Genomic DNA, 17,918 nt, shown 5'->3' with positions numbered 1-17,918 from the left:
CTTCCTATTTGTCTTTTGCTACTACACTTGTTCTGGCAATATTTCATTGATATTTTTACTTAATGTTGCCGTGTTAGTTATATATTTGGCTGAATAAAATTTCATAAAATGTTTTTTTATTATTTGTTTTGTTAATTTTTGTATTTATATTTTATCTTCCTATTCGTATTTTGCTACTACACTTGTTCTGGCAATATTTTATTGATATTTTTACTTAAAATGTTGCCGGGTTAGTTATATATTTGGTTGAATAAAATGTCATAAAATATTTTTTTATTATTTGTTTTGTTATTTTTTGTATCTATATTTTGTCTTCCTATTTGTCTTTTGCTACTACACTTGTTCTGGCAATATTTTATTGTTATTTTTAGTTAATGTTGCCGTGTTAGTTATATATTTGGCTGAATAAAATTTAATAAAATATTTTTTTATTATTTGTTTTGTTATTTTTTGTATTTATATTTTGTCTTCCTATTTGTCTTTTGCTACTACACTTGTTCTGGCAATATATAATTGATATTTTTACTTAAAATGTCATAAAATATTTTTTTATTATTTGTTTTGTTATTTTTTGTATTTATATTTTATCTTCCTATTCGTATTTTGCTACTACACTTGTTCTGGCAATATTTCATTGATGTTTGCACTTAATGTCGCCGTGTTAGTTATATATTTGGCTGAATAAAATTTCATAAAATATTTGTTTATTATTTGTTTTGTTATTTTTTGTATTTATATGTTATCTTCTTATTTGTCTTTTGCTATTACACTTGTCCTGGCAATATTTCATTGATATTCTTACTTAAAATGTCATAAAATATTTTTTTATTATTTGTTTTGTTATTTTTTGTATCTATATTTTGTCTTCCTATTTGTCTTTTGCTACTACACTTGTTCTGGCAACATTTCATTGATATTTGTACTTAATGTTGCAGTGTTAGTTATATATTTGGCTGAATAAAATTTCATAAAATATTTTTTTATTATTTGTTTTGTTATTTTTTGTATTTATATTTTATCTTCCTATGTGTCTTTTGCTACTACACTTGTTCTGGCAATATTTCATTGATGTTTTTACTTAATGTTGCCGTGTTAGTTATATATTTGGCTGAATAAAATTTCATAAAATATTTTTTTATTATTTGTTTTGTTATTTTTTTGTATTTATATTTTATCTTCCTTTTTGTCTTTTGCTACTACACTTGTTCTGGCAATATTTCATTGATGTTTTCACTTAATGTTGCCGTGTTAGTTATATATTTGGCTGAATAAAATGTCATAAAATATTTTTGTATTATTTGTTTTGTTATGTTTTGTATTTATATATTATCTTCTTATTTGTCTTTTGCTACTACACGTGTTCTGACAATATTTCATTGATATTTTTACTTAAAATGTTGCCGTGTTAGTTATATATTTGGCTGAATAAAATGTCATCAAATATTTTTTTATTATTTGTTTTGTTACTTTTTGTATCTATATTTTGTCTTCCTATTTGTCTTTTGCTACTACACTTGTTCTGGCAATATTTCATTGATATTTTTACTTAAAATGTTGCCGTGTTAGTTATATATTTGGCTGAATAAAATGTCATAAAATATTTTTTATTATTTGTTTTGTTATTTTTTGTATTTATATTTTATCTTCTTATTTGTCTTTTGCTACTACACTTGTTCTGGCAATATTTCATTGGTGTTTGTACTTAATGTCGCCGTGTTAGTTATATATTTGGCTGAATAAAATTTAATAAAATATTTCTTCATTATTTGTTTTGTTATTTTTTGTATTTATATTTTATCTTCCTATGTGTCTTTTGCTACTACACTTGTTCTGGCAATATTTCATTGATATTTTTACTTAATGTTGCCGTGTTAGTTATATATTTGGCTGAATAAAATTTCATAAAATATTTTTTTATTATTTGTTTTGTTATTTTTTGTATGTATATTTTGTCTTCCTATTTGTCTTTTGCTACTACACTTGTTCTGGCAACATTTCATTGATGTTTGTACTTAATGTCGCCGTGTTAGTTATATATCTGGCTGAATAAAATTTAATAAAATATTTCTTCATGATTTGTTTTGTTATTTTTTGTATTTATATTTTATCTTCCTATTCGTCTTTTGCTACTACACTTGTTTTGGCAATATTTCATTGATATTTTTACTTAATGTTGCCGTGTTAGTTATATATTTGGCTGAATAAAATGTCCTAAAATATTTTTTTATTATTTGTTTTGTTATTTTTTGTATTTATATTTTATCTTCCTGTGTGTCTTTTGCTACTACACTTGTTCTGTCAATATTCCATTGATATTTTTACTTAATGTTGCCGTGTTAGTTATATATTTGGCTGAATAAAATGTCATTAAATATTTTTTTATTATTTTTTTGTATCTATATTTTATCTTCCTATGTGTCTTTTGCTACTACACTTGTTCTGGCAATATTTCATTGATATTTTTACTTAATGTTGCCGTGTTAGTTATATATTTGGCTGAATAAAATGTCATAAAATATTTTTTTATTATTTGTTTTGTTATTTTTTTTGTATTTATATTTTATCTTCCTATTTGTCTTTTGCTACTACACGTGTTCTGGCAATATGTCATTGATATTTTTACTTAATGTTGCCGTGTTAGTTATATATTTGGCTGAATAAAACGTCATAAAATATTTTTTTATTATTTGTTTTGTTATTTTTTGTATCTATATTTTGTCTTCCTATTTGTCTTTTGCTACTACACTTGTTCTGGCAATATATAATTGATATTTTTACTTAATGTTGCCGTGTTAGTTATATATTTGGCTGAATACAATTTCATAAAATATTTTTTTTATTATTTGTTTTGTTATTTTTTTGTATTTATATTTTATCTTCCTATTTTTTTTTTTGCTACTACACTTGTTCTGGCAATATTTCATTGATATTTTTACTTAATGTTGCCGTGTTAGTTATATATCTGGCTGAATAAAATTTAATAAAATATTTTTTTATTATTTGTTTTGTTATTTTCTGTATTTATATTTTGTCTTCCTATTTGTCTTTTGCTACTACACTTGTTCTGGCAACATTTCATTGATATTCTTACTTAATGTTGCCGTGTTAGTTATATATTTGGCTGAATACAATTTCATAAAATATTTTTTTATTATTTGTTTTGTTATTTTTTGTATTTATATTTTGTCTTCCTATTTGTCTTTTGCTACTACATTTGTTCTGGCAATATTTCATTGATATTTTCACTTAATGTTGCCGTGTTAGTTATATATTTGGCTGAATAAAACGTCATAAAATATTTTTTTATTATTTGTTTTGTTATTTTTTGTATTTATATTTTATCTTCTTATTTGTCTTTTGCTACTACACGTGTTCTGACAATATTTCATTGATATTTTTACTTAAAATGTTGCCTTGTTAGTTATATATTTGGCTGAATAAAATGTCATAAAATATTGTTTTATTATTTGTTTTGTTATTTTTTGTATCTATATTTTGTCTTCCTATTTGTCTTTTGCTACTACACTTGTTCTGTCAATATTTCATTGATGTTTGTACTTAATGTCGCCGTGTTAGTTATATATTTGGCTGAATAAAATGTCATAAAATATTTTTTTATTATTTGTTTTGTTATTTTTTGTATTTATATTTTGTCTTCCTATTTGTCTTTTGCTACTACAATTGTTATGGCAATATTTCATTGATATTTTCACTTAATGTTGCCCTGTTAGTTATATATTAGGCCGAATAAAATTTCAAATGTTTCAAAAAAAATACTTGGTTAAATGACTTGGAATGATGACGTCACCTCTGCGCCTGACAGAAACCTATTGTAGTAAACACCCACCTGCCGCTGCTAAGCCACGCCCACATACCTGTGAAAACCAGGAAGTATTGGGACTTCCAGCTCGGTTGAAAAGGACAGAAAAAAACGTTCCGTCTATTTAATTTTACCTCCATCGAACACAAGCTGTTGTATTGTTTGGATTAATCTCCTCGGTTAACGCCAAGAAAAGGAAAGTGACGCAGTTTCACCTGGTATGTATGAAGAATGTGTGTGTGTGTCGACATACTTTGTTCTAACTATTTGCTGCCATGTACTTCTCGCGTAGGCTATATATAGCTTGATTAATGCGTTAGGTTTAAAAAGTTTGTTTTTACTTGTCCTTTACTTAACTAACGTAGCTTTGAACTATTCTATTTAAGTTGGTCAAACGAGCCTACAAGGGTGTTGTATATGAGTTGTGTTTTTTAAACTTATATATCAGTAATACATGAAAGTGCCGCCTTTCTAATGAAAGTATTTCAACTTTCATGACTACTTAGTGACCATTTACTGTGTCATGTATATGACGTAATATAGGCGGTGGTTATAGCGGCTATACCACTACACCAGGGGTCGGGAACCCATAATGTTGAAAGAGCCATATTGGACCAAAAATACAAAAAACTGATCTGTCTGGAGCCGCAAAAAAATGAAAAGCTGTAAATAAGTGTTATAATGAAGGCAACACATGATGTAAGTGTCTATATTAGCTATAATAGCCTACTATCAAAACGACTACAGTTGTGGTCAAAAGTTTACATACACTTGTAAAGAACATAATGTCATGGCTGTCTTGAGTTTCCAATCATTTCTATAACTCTTATTTTTTTGTGATAGAGCAGTGTTTCTTAACCTTGTTGGAGGTACCGAACCCCACCAGTTTCATATGCGCATTCACCAAACCCTTCTTTAGTGAAAAATATAATGGTTTTTTTTTAATTCAAGACAAAGTTATATGTTTTTGGTAACACTTTAGTATGGGGAACATATTCTAAGTAACAAAGACTTAATTTAGAGTTTTTTGGACACTAGGGCAGGGGTCAGCAACCCACGGCTCTAGAGCCGCATGCGGCTCTTTAGCGCCGCCCTAGTGGCTCTCTGGAGCTTTTTCAAAAATGTATGAAAAATGGAAAAAGATGAAGGGGAAAAAATATATTTTTTGTTTTAATATGGTTCCTGTGGGAGGACAAACATGACACAAACCTCCCTAATTGTTACTGTTATTGTTTATATTAAGCATGCTTCACTGATTCGAGTATTTGGCGAGCGCCGTTTTGTCCTACTAATTTTGGCGGTCCTTGAACTCACCGTAGTTTGTTTATTACATGTGTAACTTTCTAGGACGTGTTTTATGCCACTTCTTTTTCTGTCTCATTTTGTCCACCAAACTTTTAAGGTTGTGCATGAAAGGTGAGTTTTGTTGATGTTATTGACTTGTGTGGAGTGCTAATCAGACATATTTGGTCACTGCATGACTGCAAGCTAATCGATGCTAACATGCTATTTAGGCTAGCTATATGTACATATTGCATCATTATGCCTCATTTGTAGCTATATTTGAGATCATTTAGTTTCCTTTAAGTCCTCTTAATTCAATTTATATCTCATGACACACTATCTGTATGTAATATGGCTTTTATTTTTTTGCGGCTCCAGACAGATTTGTTTTTGTATTTTTGGTTCAATATGGCTCTTTCAACATTTTGGGTTGCCGACCCCTGCACTAGGGAGTAACAAAGACTTAATTTAGAGTTATTTGGTTAGGGTTAGGGTTAGAGTTAGAGGGTTAGGTCCAGGGTTAGAGGGTTAGGGTTATAATAAGGCCATTAATAAGCAGTGTTGGGTTAGTTACTGAAAACCAGTAACTAGTTACAGTTACTAGTTACTTTATTTCAAAAGTAACTCAGTTACTAACTCAGTTACTTAAACCAAAAAGTAATGCGTTTCTCTGAAAAGTAACTATTTAGTTACTTGTATATATTTTTTTATTTTTTTAAGGCCCCATTTAATGCCCTTTTAGCCTTCATTTCAGTACTGTTATTGCACTGGAGAATAATACAATCTGTTGATGAACTTGACATGCATTTGCATCACTGAACTCTGCTAAGCAATGTGGTCTACATACAACACACAAAGACAAAGATATGTTTCAAAGGGCCAATATGTTTCAGACCAGAACAAATTGACAAAACTATTTTAAATAGCTGCAACATAACATACATAAGTAACAAACCGCATAATTAAAGCTGCAAGCAGCGTTGGTCGAGCCCACATTTCTGTCTTGAAGGGGGAATTGCCAACTTCCTGTTTATTTTTGCTGAAGGATGTCATTGTATGAAATCTAGGTCAAAGTCAGACCTACATAGAGGTTTTTGTTTCATGTCTCTATGACATTTGTACTGGGAGTTAGAGGAAGTTGTTTCTGTGTTTTCTTCCTAGGGGGCGCTAGAGCGCAATTTTGAGTTTTGTGGGGGTTTTTTTTTACTAAAGAGTTTTGTTCGCGTTTTTTGATGTGTGCGTCAAATTTGGTGAGTTTTGAAGCATGTTAAGGGGGTCAAAGTACAGCGCAAAGCTGCGGAAGAAGAAAGAAAGAATAATAATAATAAAACCTTAGAAATTCAATAGGTCCTTATGTCCCATTGCAAAAGGACTCCCGTTGGGATTCCTTTTACAATTGGCCATGCGGGCCCTAATAACAACATAGCTGTAAACCCAGAAAGGCACACTACATACATATAGCCTAACCAGGCATTTTTTTACCTCAAGGAATTCTGAAATAAAATCATGTCTGAAGCCCAGAACACTACACATTTCCCCACTTCGTTTAGAGAAAAGGAAATATTAGCCTGGCCCACTAGTATCCCTCTTTAGGTTTGTTAACTTTATAGTCTAAACATTTAGAGTGATGTGATAATCAAACACTCTAGAAGTCAAGAATGAAAGAGTATATAAGAGAATTGACAGAGTGTGTGTACACTCTTAGAAATAAAAGTGCTAAGTAGAACCATATAAGGTTCTTCGGCTCGTCCTCATAGGAGAACCCTTTTTGGCTCCAGGTAGAACCTTTTTATAAAGGTTCCACCTGGAACCCTTTTGGAGGGTTCTACCTAGAACCCAACATGAAGGGTTATACCTAGAACTGTGTGTGTAAGGTTCCACCCAGAACCCCCCATGAGAGGTTCTACAAAGAACCCACGCAGGGAGTTCCACTAAGAACCCTTTCATGTTTCAAGGGTTTCATCTAGAACCCACACAGGGAGTTCCACTAAGAATCCTTTCGTATTTCAAGGGTTTCATCTAGAACCCACACAGGGAGTTCCACTAAGAACACTTTCGTATTTCAAGGGTTTCATCGAGAACCCACACAGGGAGTTCCACTAAGAACCTTTTCGTATTTCAAGGGTTTCATCTAGAACCCACGCAGGGAGTTCCACTAAAAACCCTTTCTTCGGGAAAGGGTTTTTCAGAAGCAAATGGTTCCAGTTAGAACCTCAGCCCTTGTAGAAGAACCCTTTTGGAACCCTTATTTCTAAGAGTGTACCTTCAGTGTGCAATGCCTCGTTAAAATCCAGCCGCTGTTGGAGGTGGAGGTGAAGTGTGAGTCTCTTTATTAGCTTCGTCGAAGCATGTTGTTTTTGTAGCTGTTTCAGCATATTTGAATTGCGAGGATAGGATCTTTCATCCAAGACACAACTTCCATTCAACTAAAATGTTATTTTCTTTGTGGTCGATAAAAGAAACGTACTGAAAATATCTCCATTTTAAGAAACTCGGCTTCGGGGTTCGCCATGACGTCTTGTTAGTAGACACAGACACGCCCCCTCCCACACACACACACACACGTACACACAGACAGCGCGTGGCGCGCCTCTTCCTTGTCACCTCTTCCGCAGCGCTGCAATAAAACACTCAGATCTTCTCAGTTTCTAGCCGATACTACATAAAAAATAACGCAAAATAACGTAGTAACGCATCATGTAGTAACGGTAACTGAGTTACTGAATATAAAAAATAACGCGTTAGATTACTATTTACCGCCGATAGTAACACGTTAGTCCCAACACTGTTAATAATTACTTAATAATGACTAGTTAAGAGCCAATATGTTACTAATTTGCATGTTAATAAGCAACTAATTAATGGTGAATATGTTCCCCATACTAAAGTGTTACCATGTTTTTTTTTACTGGTGCACAAAATGAACCGTGCATGAACATCACCTTGTTCAAACAACAAAACCAACACAGTGCATAAACTCACAACAAATTACACACCTGCAAACCAGTGTGACTTCTGCTGTTGCCGTATCCGTAATACGCCGATAGAGTTTTTATTTACACGATGAGTCGGGTGTGTCTTGACCTCCGCCGAACCCTGACTCACAGAACCCCTAGGGTTCGATCGAACCCAGGTTAAGAACCACTGTGATAGAGTGATTGGAGCACATTCTTGTTGGTCACAAAAAACATTCATGAAGTTTGGTTCTTTTATGTATTTATTATGGGACTACTGAAAATGTGACCACATCTGCTGGGTCAAAAGTATACATACAGCAATGTTAATATTTGGTTACATGTCCCTTGGCAAGTTTCACGGCAATAAGGCGCTTTTGGTAGCCATCCACAAGCTTCTGGTTGAATTTTTGACCACTCCTCTTGACAAAATTGGTGCAGTTCAGCTAAATTTGTTGGTTTTCTGACACAGACTTCATTCATTCAAAGAGACAAACCCGCGATATATCGAGTATATCGATATATCGCCCAGCCCTAATTCCAACCACAATATTTCCTCTTTGTCGTTCCAACTTTTTAATTTGTTGGACACGATTTTAATACCTACCGAAATGTCCACAGATGTTGTGCAATGCTTGACGCATGTCAATAATTTAACCCTTTTGGAAAGGAACCATCTTTTCCACAATCACAGGATGTGTTTAACAAATGAGACGTTACTCACTGCTTCAGTTGTTTCCAGCTGAAGCATTAACAATCGCTCAAGTAATTATCCCTTAGTTCAGTGGTTCTAAAACTTTTTTCACCAAGTACCACCTCATAAAAACACTTAGCTCCCCCAATTACCGCTATAATGACCAACGTTAAAATACAGTAGCGTAGTAGGCCCAAGTATTCATTAAAAACAAGGCAGAGGTTTTATTCAGCAAGTATATTTGATATTTTTGGACTGGGTCTTATGTTATCTTATGTTCCACTTGTAGTTTTTCTTCAATATTGAACAGATGTTGAGGTTTCCCATGGCCTTGAAGGCATGATTGTTACGTGCAGCTTTCTCTGCCAATGTTCGTCTTTGTTTGCATGTGTTCTGGGTATGGCTGCATGATTATGGCCAAAATAATCATCAGGATTATTTTCATCAATATTGAAATCACGATTATTAATAACGATTATTACTGTTAATTAAAATATATTGTATTACTCTTTATATTTTAAACAAACAGTATGTGAACTTGTTTTTTCATTTCAAATTAAACTATAAAATAATTCATTAATATATACAGTACAGGCCAAAAGTTTGGACACACCTTCTCATTTCAATGCGTTTTTCTTTATTTTCATGACTATTTACATTGTAGATTGTCACTGAACTTTTGGCCTGTGTGTGGTGTGTGGTGTGTGTGTGTGTGGGTGTGTGTGTAAACACACTATATTGCCAAAATTATTTGGCCACCTGCCTTGACTCGCATATGAACTTGAAGTGCCATCCCATTCCTAACCCATAGGGTTCCATATGATGTCGGTCCACCTTTTGCAGCTATTACAGCTTCAACTCTCCTGGGAAGGCTGTCCACAAGGTTGCGGAGTGTGTTTACAGGAATTTTCCACCATTCTTCCAAAAGCACACTGATGTTGGTCGAGAAGGCCTGGCTCTCAGTCTCCGTTCTAATTCATCCCAAGGGTGTTCTATCGGGTTCAGGTCAGGACTCTGTGCAGGCCAGTCAAGTTCATCCACACCAGACTCTGTCATTCATGTCTTTATGGACCTTGCTTTGTGCACTGGTGCACAGTCATGTTGGAGGAGGAAGGGGCCCGCTCCAAACTGTTCCCACAAGGTTGGGAGCATGGAAATGTCCAAAATGTTTTGGTATCCTGGAGCTTTCAAAGTTCCTTTCACTGGAACTAAGGGGACAAGCCCAACTCCTGAAAAACAACCCCACACCACAATTCCTCCTCCACCAAATTTCACACTCGGCACAATGCAGTCCGAAATGTATCATTCTCCTGGCAACCTCCAAACCCAGACTGGTCCATCAGATTGCCAGATACAAAAGCGTGATTCATCACTTCAGAGAAGGTGTCTCCACTGCTCTAGAGTCCAGTGGCGAGGTGCTTTACACCACTGCATCCCACGCTTTGCATTGGACTTGGTGATGTATGGCTTGGATGCAGCTGCTCGGCCATGGAAACCCATTCCATGAAGTTTTCTGCGTACTGTATGTGGGCTAATTGGAAGGGCACATGAAGTTTGGAGCTCTGTAGCAACTGACTGTGCAGAAAGTCTTTGCACTATGCGCTTCAGCATGCGCTGACCCCTCTCTGTCAGTTGACGTGGCCTACCCCTTGATGAGTTGCTGTTGTTCCCAAACGCTTCACTTTTCTTATAATAAAGCCGACAGTTGACTTCAGAATATTTAGGAGCGAGGACATTTCACGACTGGATTTGTTGCACAGGTGGCATCCTACGACAGTTCCACGCTGGAAATCACTGAGAGCGGCCCATTCTTTCACAAATGTTTGTAGAAACAGTCTCTATGCCTAAGTGCTTGATTTTATACACCTGTGTCCGGGCCAAGTGATTAGGACAAGTGATTAGGACACCTGATTCTCATCATTTGGATGGGTGGCCAAATACTTTTGGCAATATAGTGTATATTAAAAAAAAAAAATATATATATATATATATATATATATATATATATATATATATATATATATATATATATATATATCCATCCATCCATTTTCTACCGCTTATTCCCTTTTGGGGTCGCGGGGGGCGCTGGAGCCTATCTCATATGCGTGCAGTCATGTTATATGTATATATATATATGTGTATGTATATATATATATATATATATATGTGTATGTATATATATATATATATATATATATATATATATGCGTGCAGTCGTGTTCCGGGGTTAAAATGCGTGCCTGTTGGTAACTCTGCGTGAGGGCAGGGCATCAATAAAATAATGCATTAATTTTTCCGAATATTTTCGGGAGCTACTGGCTCATCCATCCTCAACCTCTGTTGTCACTTGCTCTTACTCTCTCTCTCACTGAGTGGATGGACTTTAAAGGGGAACATTATCACCAGACCTATGTAAGCGTCAATATATACCTTGATGTTGCAGAAAAAAGACCATATATATTTTTTAACCGATTTCCGAACTCTAAATGGGTGAATTTTGGCGAATTAAACGGCTTTCTAATATTCGCTCTCGGAGCGATGATGTCACAACGTGGCGACACATCGGGAAACAATCCGCCATTTTCTCAAACACCGAGTCAAATCAGCTCTGTTATTTTCCGTTTTTTTCGACTGTTTTCCGTACCTTGGAGACATCATGCCTCGTCGGTGTGTTGTCGGAGGGTGTAACAACACGAACAGGGACGGATTCAAGTTGCACCAGTGGCCCAAAGATGCGAAAGTGGCAAGAAATTGGACGTTTGTTCCGCACACTTTACCGACGAAAGCTATGCTACGACAGACATGGCAAGAATGTGTGGATATCCTGCGACACTCAAAGCAGATGCATTTCCAACGATAAAGTCAAAGAAATCTGCCGCCAGACCCCCATTGAATCTGCCGGAGTGTGTGAGCAATTCAGGGACAAAGGACCTCGGTAGCACGGCAAGCAATGGCGGCAGTTTGTTCCCGCAGACGAACGAGCTAAACCCCTATCAACCCTAGCTTCCCTGGCCTGCTGACATCAACTCCAAAACTGGACAGATCAGCTTTCAGGAAAAGAGCACGGATGAGGGTATGTCTACAGAATATATTAATTGATGAAAATTGGGCTATCTGCACTCTCAAAGTGCATGTTGTTGCCAAATTTATTTCATATGCTGTAAACCTAGTTCATAGTTGTTAGTTTCCTTTAATGCCAAACAAACACATACCAATCGTTGGTTAGAAGGCGATTGCCGAATTCGTCCTCGCTTTCTCCCGTGTCGCAGGCTGTCGTGTCGTTTTTGTCGGTTTCGCTTGCACACGGTTCAAACCGATATGGCTCAATAGCTTCAGTTTTTTCTTCAATTTCGTTTTCGCTACCTGCCTCCACACTACAACCATCCGTTTCAATACATTTGTAATCTGTCGAATCGCTTAAGCCGCTGAAATCCGAGGCTGAATCCGAGCTAATGTCACTATACCTTGCTGTTCTATCCGCCATGTTTGTTTGTGTTGGCTTCACTATGTGACGTCACAGGAAAATGGACGGGTGTATATAACGATGGTTAAAATCAGGCACTTTGAAGCTTTTTTTAGGGATATTGCGTGATGGGTAAAATTTTTAAAAAAACTTTGAAAAATAAAATAAGCCACTGGGAACTGATTTTTAATGGTTTTAACAATTCTGAAATTGTGATAATGTTCCCCTTTAAACCATAACCAAGCATTCATCAATATAGCTCTTGTCTCAAAGTAGGTCTACTGTCACCACCTGTCACATCACGCCGTGACTTATTTTGAGTTTTTTGCTGTTTTCCTGTGTGTAGTGTTTTAGTTCTTGTCTTGCGCTCCTATTTTGGTGGCTTTTTCTCTTTTTTTGGTATTTTCCTGTAGCAGTTTCATGTCTTCCTTTTGAGCGATATTTCCCGCATCTACTTTGTTTTAACAATCAAGAATATTTCAGTTGTTTTATCCTTCTTTGTGGAGACATTGTTGATTGTCATGTCATGTTCGGATGTACGGCGTCTTTGCTACACAGTAAGTCTTTGCTGTTGTCCAGCATTCTGTTTTTGTTTACTTTGTAGCCAGTTCAGTTTTAGTTTCGTTCTGCATAGCCTTCCTTAAGCTTCAATGCCTTTTCTTAGGGGCACTCGCCTTTTATTTATTTTTGGATTAAGCATTAGACACCTTTTTACCTGCACGCTGCCTCCCACTTTTTCCGACATCTACAAAGCAATTATCTACCGGCTGCCACCTACTGATATGGAAGAGTATTACACGGTTACTCTGCCAAGCCCCGACACTCAACAACAACACATCATTTGTAGACTATAGAACGTGACAAGCGGTAGAAAATGGATGGATGGATGGATGGAATTACTGGTTTGCAAAAAAATATTTTTGACCCAAAAATAGGTGAAATTAGATAATCTCCCACGGCACACCAGACTGTATCTCACGGCACACTAGTGTGCACAGTGGTTGAAAAACACTGGTCTATCGGCCGTCCCCTGGTGGTTGGATGTCTGTTGGTAGTGAACGTGCCTGTTTTGAAATGCAGCGAAGTCTGTTTAAATGTTATTATTGCTGACGATCACCCTCTATCAATCGTAGCTGCCAAAATCATGATCACGATTAAAATGTTATTAAATGTGCAGCTCTGCGTGTTGATTGGCTGAGCGCTTGGAAAGGGCGGACATAAGCGGAGAATGTGGGGAACATTTGGTTCTCGTGATTGAAATAGACGAGCGAGACGGTTCTGTTTGAATTTTTTATTTGGGTGTCGACCAAGGCCTACAGTAGTCTGATTGCAATCACTTCAATTGAAGGCTGATAAGCCTTTAATAACGGCTCGAGTCACTTAAGCAGTAACGGAGACAAGCAGTAACATGACTCCACATAGGCTACTCAATTAAGCGGCGAAATCCCACATAGTCATTACTTTACTTTTCTTTGCAGGGGACATTTTTTGGGGCCACTGTCGGCTAGGAACTGCCAACACAAGTTAGACTGTAGTTACACTTACATTTACAACATTTTACACTCAAGTTGTAGACATTTATTTTACTATACACTTGATTCAACCTGTACAACCCAGTCAGATAAAGTGTTAATAATGAAGACTAATATAAAGATACAACTGATCATTTTTACACACTGACTCCGTCGCGTACTTTGCACGATTTACGATGAACAAACCACCTTAAAATTGTCCCTGATTAGTGGGCAACACGTCCAGTTGCCTGGCTTGTTCTCTGCACTGACGGTTGCACAGTCATTGACATGTTTGTTTTTCGGGCAGCGCTCTGTCTTGTTCTTTGTTGTGTAAATGCTGGTTGTCCCTGGAGCCAGCAGGGACACACCAGCTGGTAGCCATTGTTTAAGCATTGATGCCCTCTGTCCTCATGTCCTGCATTTCACCTTTTGAATAGTCTATTTTTAACCACAAGAACAATTTTAAAGCGTTTTTAATTGTATTAACCACATTTTCCCTTTTGATTCATGTTTTACCTGCGCACACATGCACGTGGTCACTGTGTATTGTTGTATCCATCTCTGAACACACACATCAGAGATTTGTGAGTGTGTTCCTCCTTCTGGCTCGCACATGCATTGCATATAGACATTGCATAACAGCCTTAATAACAGCATGTTGGGACAGAGAAACAAAAATGCTTATCTAAAAGCATGAACAAAAAATTCTGCTGCTACTGTAAAAGGAGAAACGTGCGTTTAATTTGAAGTGTTTGTGTGTGGTTGTATGACAAGCAGCTCATGTAATCATATTGTTTACACTTGTCCTAATAGTCGCCCTAAAGCTGCAGTGTTTTATGGTAAACAGAGGCAGCTGTCGTCCTCCAGAGGCAACTGAGGCGAATGCTCTCACCTCGCAAGTCTTTGTGACATGTCTTTAGAATTTGAGATGTTGTATAAATGATAAAGTTAATGTTTCAGTGTGCTGTGATTGTGTACAGTCGTGGTCAAAAGTTTACATACACTTGTGAAGGACATAATGTCATGGCTGTCTTGAGTTTCCAATCATTTCTACAATTCTTATTTTTTTGTGATATGGTGATTGGAGCACATACTTGTTGGTCACAAAAAACATTCATGAAGTTTGGTTCCTGGGATTAAAGGCCTCACCTTTTCTCCTCCAAACATATTGCTGGGTATTGTGGCCAAACAGCTCAATTTTTGTTCCATCTGACATCAAATGGACAAAGATAAGGCCTTCTGGAGGAAGGTTCTGTGGTCAGATGAAACGAAAATTTAGCTGTTTGGCCACAATAGCCAGCAATATGTTTGGAGGAGAAAAGGTGAGGCCTTTAATCCCAGGAACACCATTCCTACCGTCAAGTACCGTCATAATACTACCGTTGGTAGTGTTATGCTCTGGGCCTGTTTCGCTGCCAATGGAACTGGTGCTTTACAGAGAGTAAACAGGACAATGAAAAAGAAGGATTATCTCCAAATTCTTCAGGACAACCTAAAATCATCAGCCCGGAGGTTGGGTCTTGGGCGCAGTTGGGTGTTCCAACAGGACAATGACCCCAAACACACGTCAAAAGTGGTAAAGGAATGGCTAAATCAGGCTAGAATTAAGGTTTTAGAATGGCCTTCCCAAAGTCCTGACTTAAATGTGTGGACAAAGCTGAAGAAACAAGTCCATGTCAGAAAACCAACACATTTAGCTGAACTGCACCAATTTTGTCAAGAGGAGTGGTCAAAAATTCAACCAGAAGCTTGCCAGAAGCTTGTGGATGGCTACCAAAAGCGCCTTATTGCAGTGGAACTTGCCAAGGGACATGTAACCAAATATTGACCCAGCAGATTTGGTCACATTTTCAATAGACCCATAATAAATTCATAAAAGAACCAAACTTCATGAATGGTTTTTGTGACCAACAAGTATGTGCTTCAATCACTCTATCACAAAAAAATAAGAGTTGTAGAATAAATTGGAAACTCAAGACAGCCATGACATTTTGTTCTTCTGTAAACGTTTGACCACGACTGTATTTACAGTACTGCTGTTATTTTTTGTTTTAACCTTTGAGCCCAGGGGTTCACAGCAAATATACATATCACTGTTCTTTTCAAGGCCTACTGAAATGCGATTTTCTTATTTAAACGGGGATAGCAGGTCCATTCTATGTGTCATACTTGATCATTTCGCGATATTGCCATATTTTTGCTGAAAGGATTTAGTAGAGAACATCGACGATAAAGTTCGCAACTTTTGGTCGCTGATAAAAAAGCCTTGCCTCTACCGGAAGTAGCAGACGAGTAGCGTGACGTCACAGGTTGTGGAGCTCCTCACATCTGTACATTGTTTACAATCATGGCCACCAGCAGCGAGAGCGATTCGGACCGAGAAAGCGACGATTTCCCCATTAATTTGAGCAAGGATGAAAGTTTCGTGGATGAGGAAAGTGAGAGTGAAGGACTAGAGGGCAGTGGGAGCAATTCACATAGGGAAGATGCTGTGAGAGGCGGGTGGGACCTGATATTCAGCTGGGAATGACTAAAACAGTAAATAAACACAAGACATATATATACTCTATTAGCCACAACACAACCAGGCTTATATTTAATATGCCACAAATTAATCCCGCATAACAAACACCTCCCCCCTCCTGTCCATATAACCCGCCAATACAACTCAAACACCTGCACAACACACTCAATCCCACAGCCCAAAGTACCGTTCACCTCCCCAAAGTTCATACAGCACATATATTTCCCCAAAGTCCCCAAAGTTACGTACGTGACATGCACATAGCGGCACGCACGTACGGGCAAGCGATCAAATGTTTGGAAGCCGCAGCTGCATGCGTACTCACGGTACCGCGTCTGCGCATCCAACTCAAAGTCCTCCTGGTAAGAGTCTCTGTTGTCCCAGTTCTCCACAGGCCAATGGTAAAGCTTGACTGTCATCTTTCCGGAATGTAAACAATGAAACACCGGCTGTGTTTGTGTTGCTGCAGCCGCCCGCAATACACCGCTTCCCACCTACAGCTTTCTTCTTTGCTGTCTCCATTGTTCATTGAACAAATTGCAAAAGATTCACCAACACAGATGCCCAGAATACTGTGGAATTTTGCGATGAAAACAGACGACTTAATAGCTGGCCACCATGCTGTCTCAAAATGTCCTCTACAATCCGTGACGTCACGTGCCGGCGTCATCATAACGAGACGTTTTCAGCAGGATATTTCGCGCAAAATTTAAAATTGCACTTTAGTAAGCTAACCCGGCCGTATTTGCTTGTGTTGCAATGTTAAGATTTCATACATTGATATATAAACTATCAGACTGCGTGGTCGGTAGTAGTGGGTTTCAATAGGCCTTTCAGAGGCAACACACCATGTCATGGTTACTTTGCTTTTAGTCTATAAGCATGTATCTGCTCTATAACCAACACACTACTAAATATTGACATAACAGCTCCATTTTAAAGCGGTTGAGTAGTTCATCCCATGAATGGGCTCTTGATTGTTGATCGTAGCATGGAATAACAACGGCAATGGTGCTATGTGATGCAGAGTAATCGGGATTGAAGGAAACTAGGGTGAGTACGTTATGGAGCAGGAGTATATAAACCAGGCATGTACATGTGAAGTATGTTTTTCTCCTTGTGGACGTACAGTAGACGAGCCCTCATACATGTTGATATGCTCACCTTTGTCAGGTTGGGTTAGAGGTGGATTTAGGGTTCTGTGCCAGATGCGTGTTGTCTGTGAGATTATTGTGAAGTTGGATTATGACGTGCAGTGTTTCTGATGAAATTTGTGAATACTTGTTTTCTAAGTACAGCAGTACCTCTGTTTTCGTTTGTAATCCGTTCCAAAAGAGTCAAAGACCAAATCGTGCAAAAACAAAAACAACAAATTACAAAGGAAATTAAATATGAACACAGAAAAATATATATTTAAATTGATTTACTCATCATTAAAACAAATATATAAAATTACACTAGGAACTATTTCCAGTTCTGAGTGTTTGTGCAAAGACCCAAGACTAAAAATAAAGAAATTGACATTCTATGATGCTACATAGGCCGTTAACGTCATTGCTACTTGCAAATGTGAATCATCTTTCATAACAATACAGATAGTTTTAAGTTAAAATAGCCAATTAGCAACAGTTAATTTCGTGTAGGCTAGCAGCATTTGCAAGC

The 17,918-nt window shown here is 36.8% G+C and overlaps 1 protein-coding gene across 1 annotated transcript in view; it reads left to right on the top strand.

The window, feature by feature from the left end:
- Window positions 1-3,880: 3,880 nt before the first annotated feature.
- Window positions 3,881-17,918, top strand: part of tjp2a (tight junction protein 2a (zona occludens 2)) — a 124,385-nt gene continuing 110,347 nt past the window's right edge. Inside the window, exon 1 of the mRNA XM_061980791.2 lies at window positions 3,881-4,038. The gene's annotated coding sequence lies outside the window, so the exon portion shown is untranslated. The remainder of the gene's footprint in view (window positions 4,039-17,918) is intronic.

This window comes from Nerophis lumbriciformis, linkage group LG20, assembly GCF_033978685.3.
Source record: "Nerophis lumbriciformis linkage group LG20, RoL_Nlum_v2.1, whole genome shotgun sequence".
NCBI classification, from domain to species: Eukaryota; Metazoa; Chordata; class Actinopteri; order Syngnathiformes; family Syngnathidae; genus Nerophis; species Nerophis lumbriciformis.
This window is presented reverse-complemented; position numbering and strand designations above follow the sequence as displayed.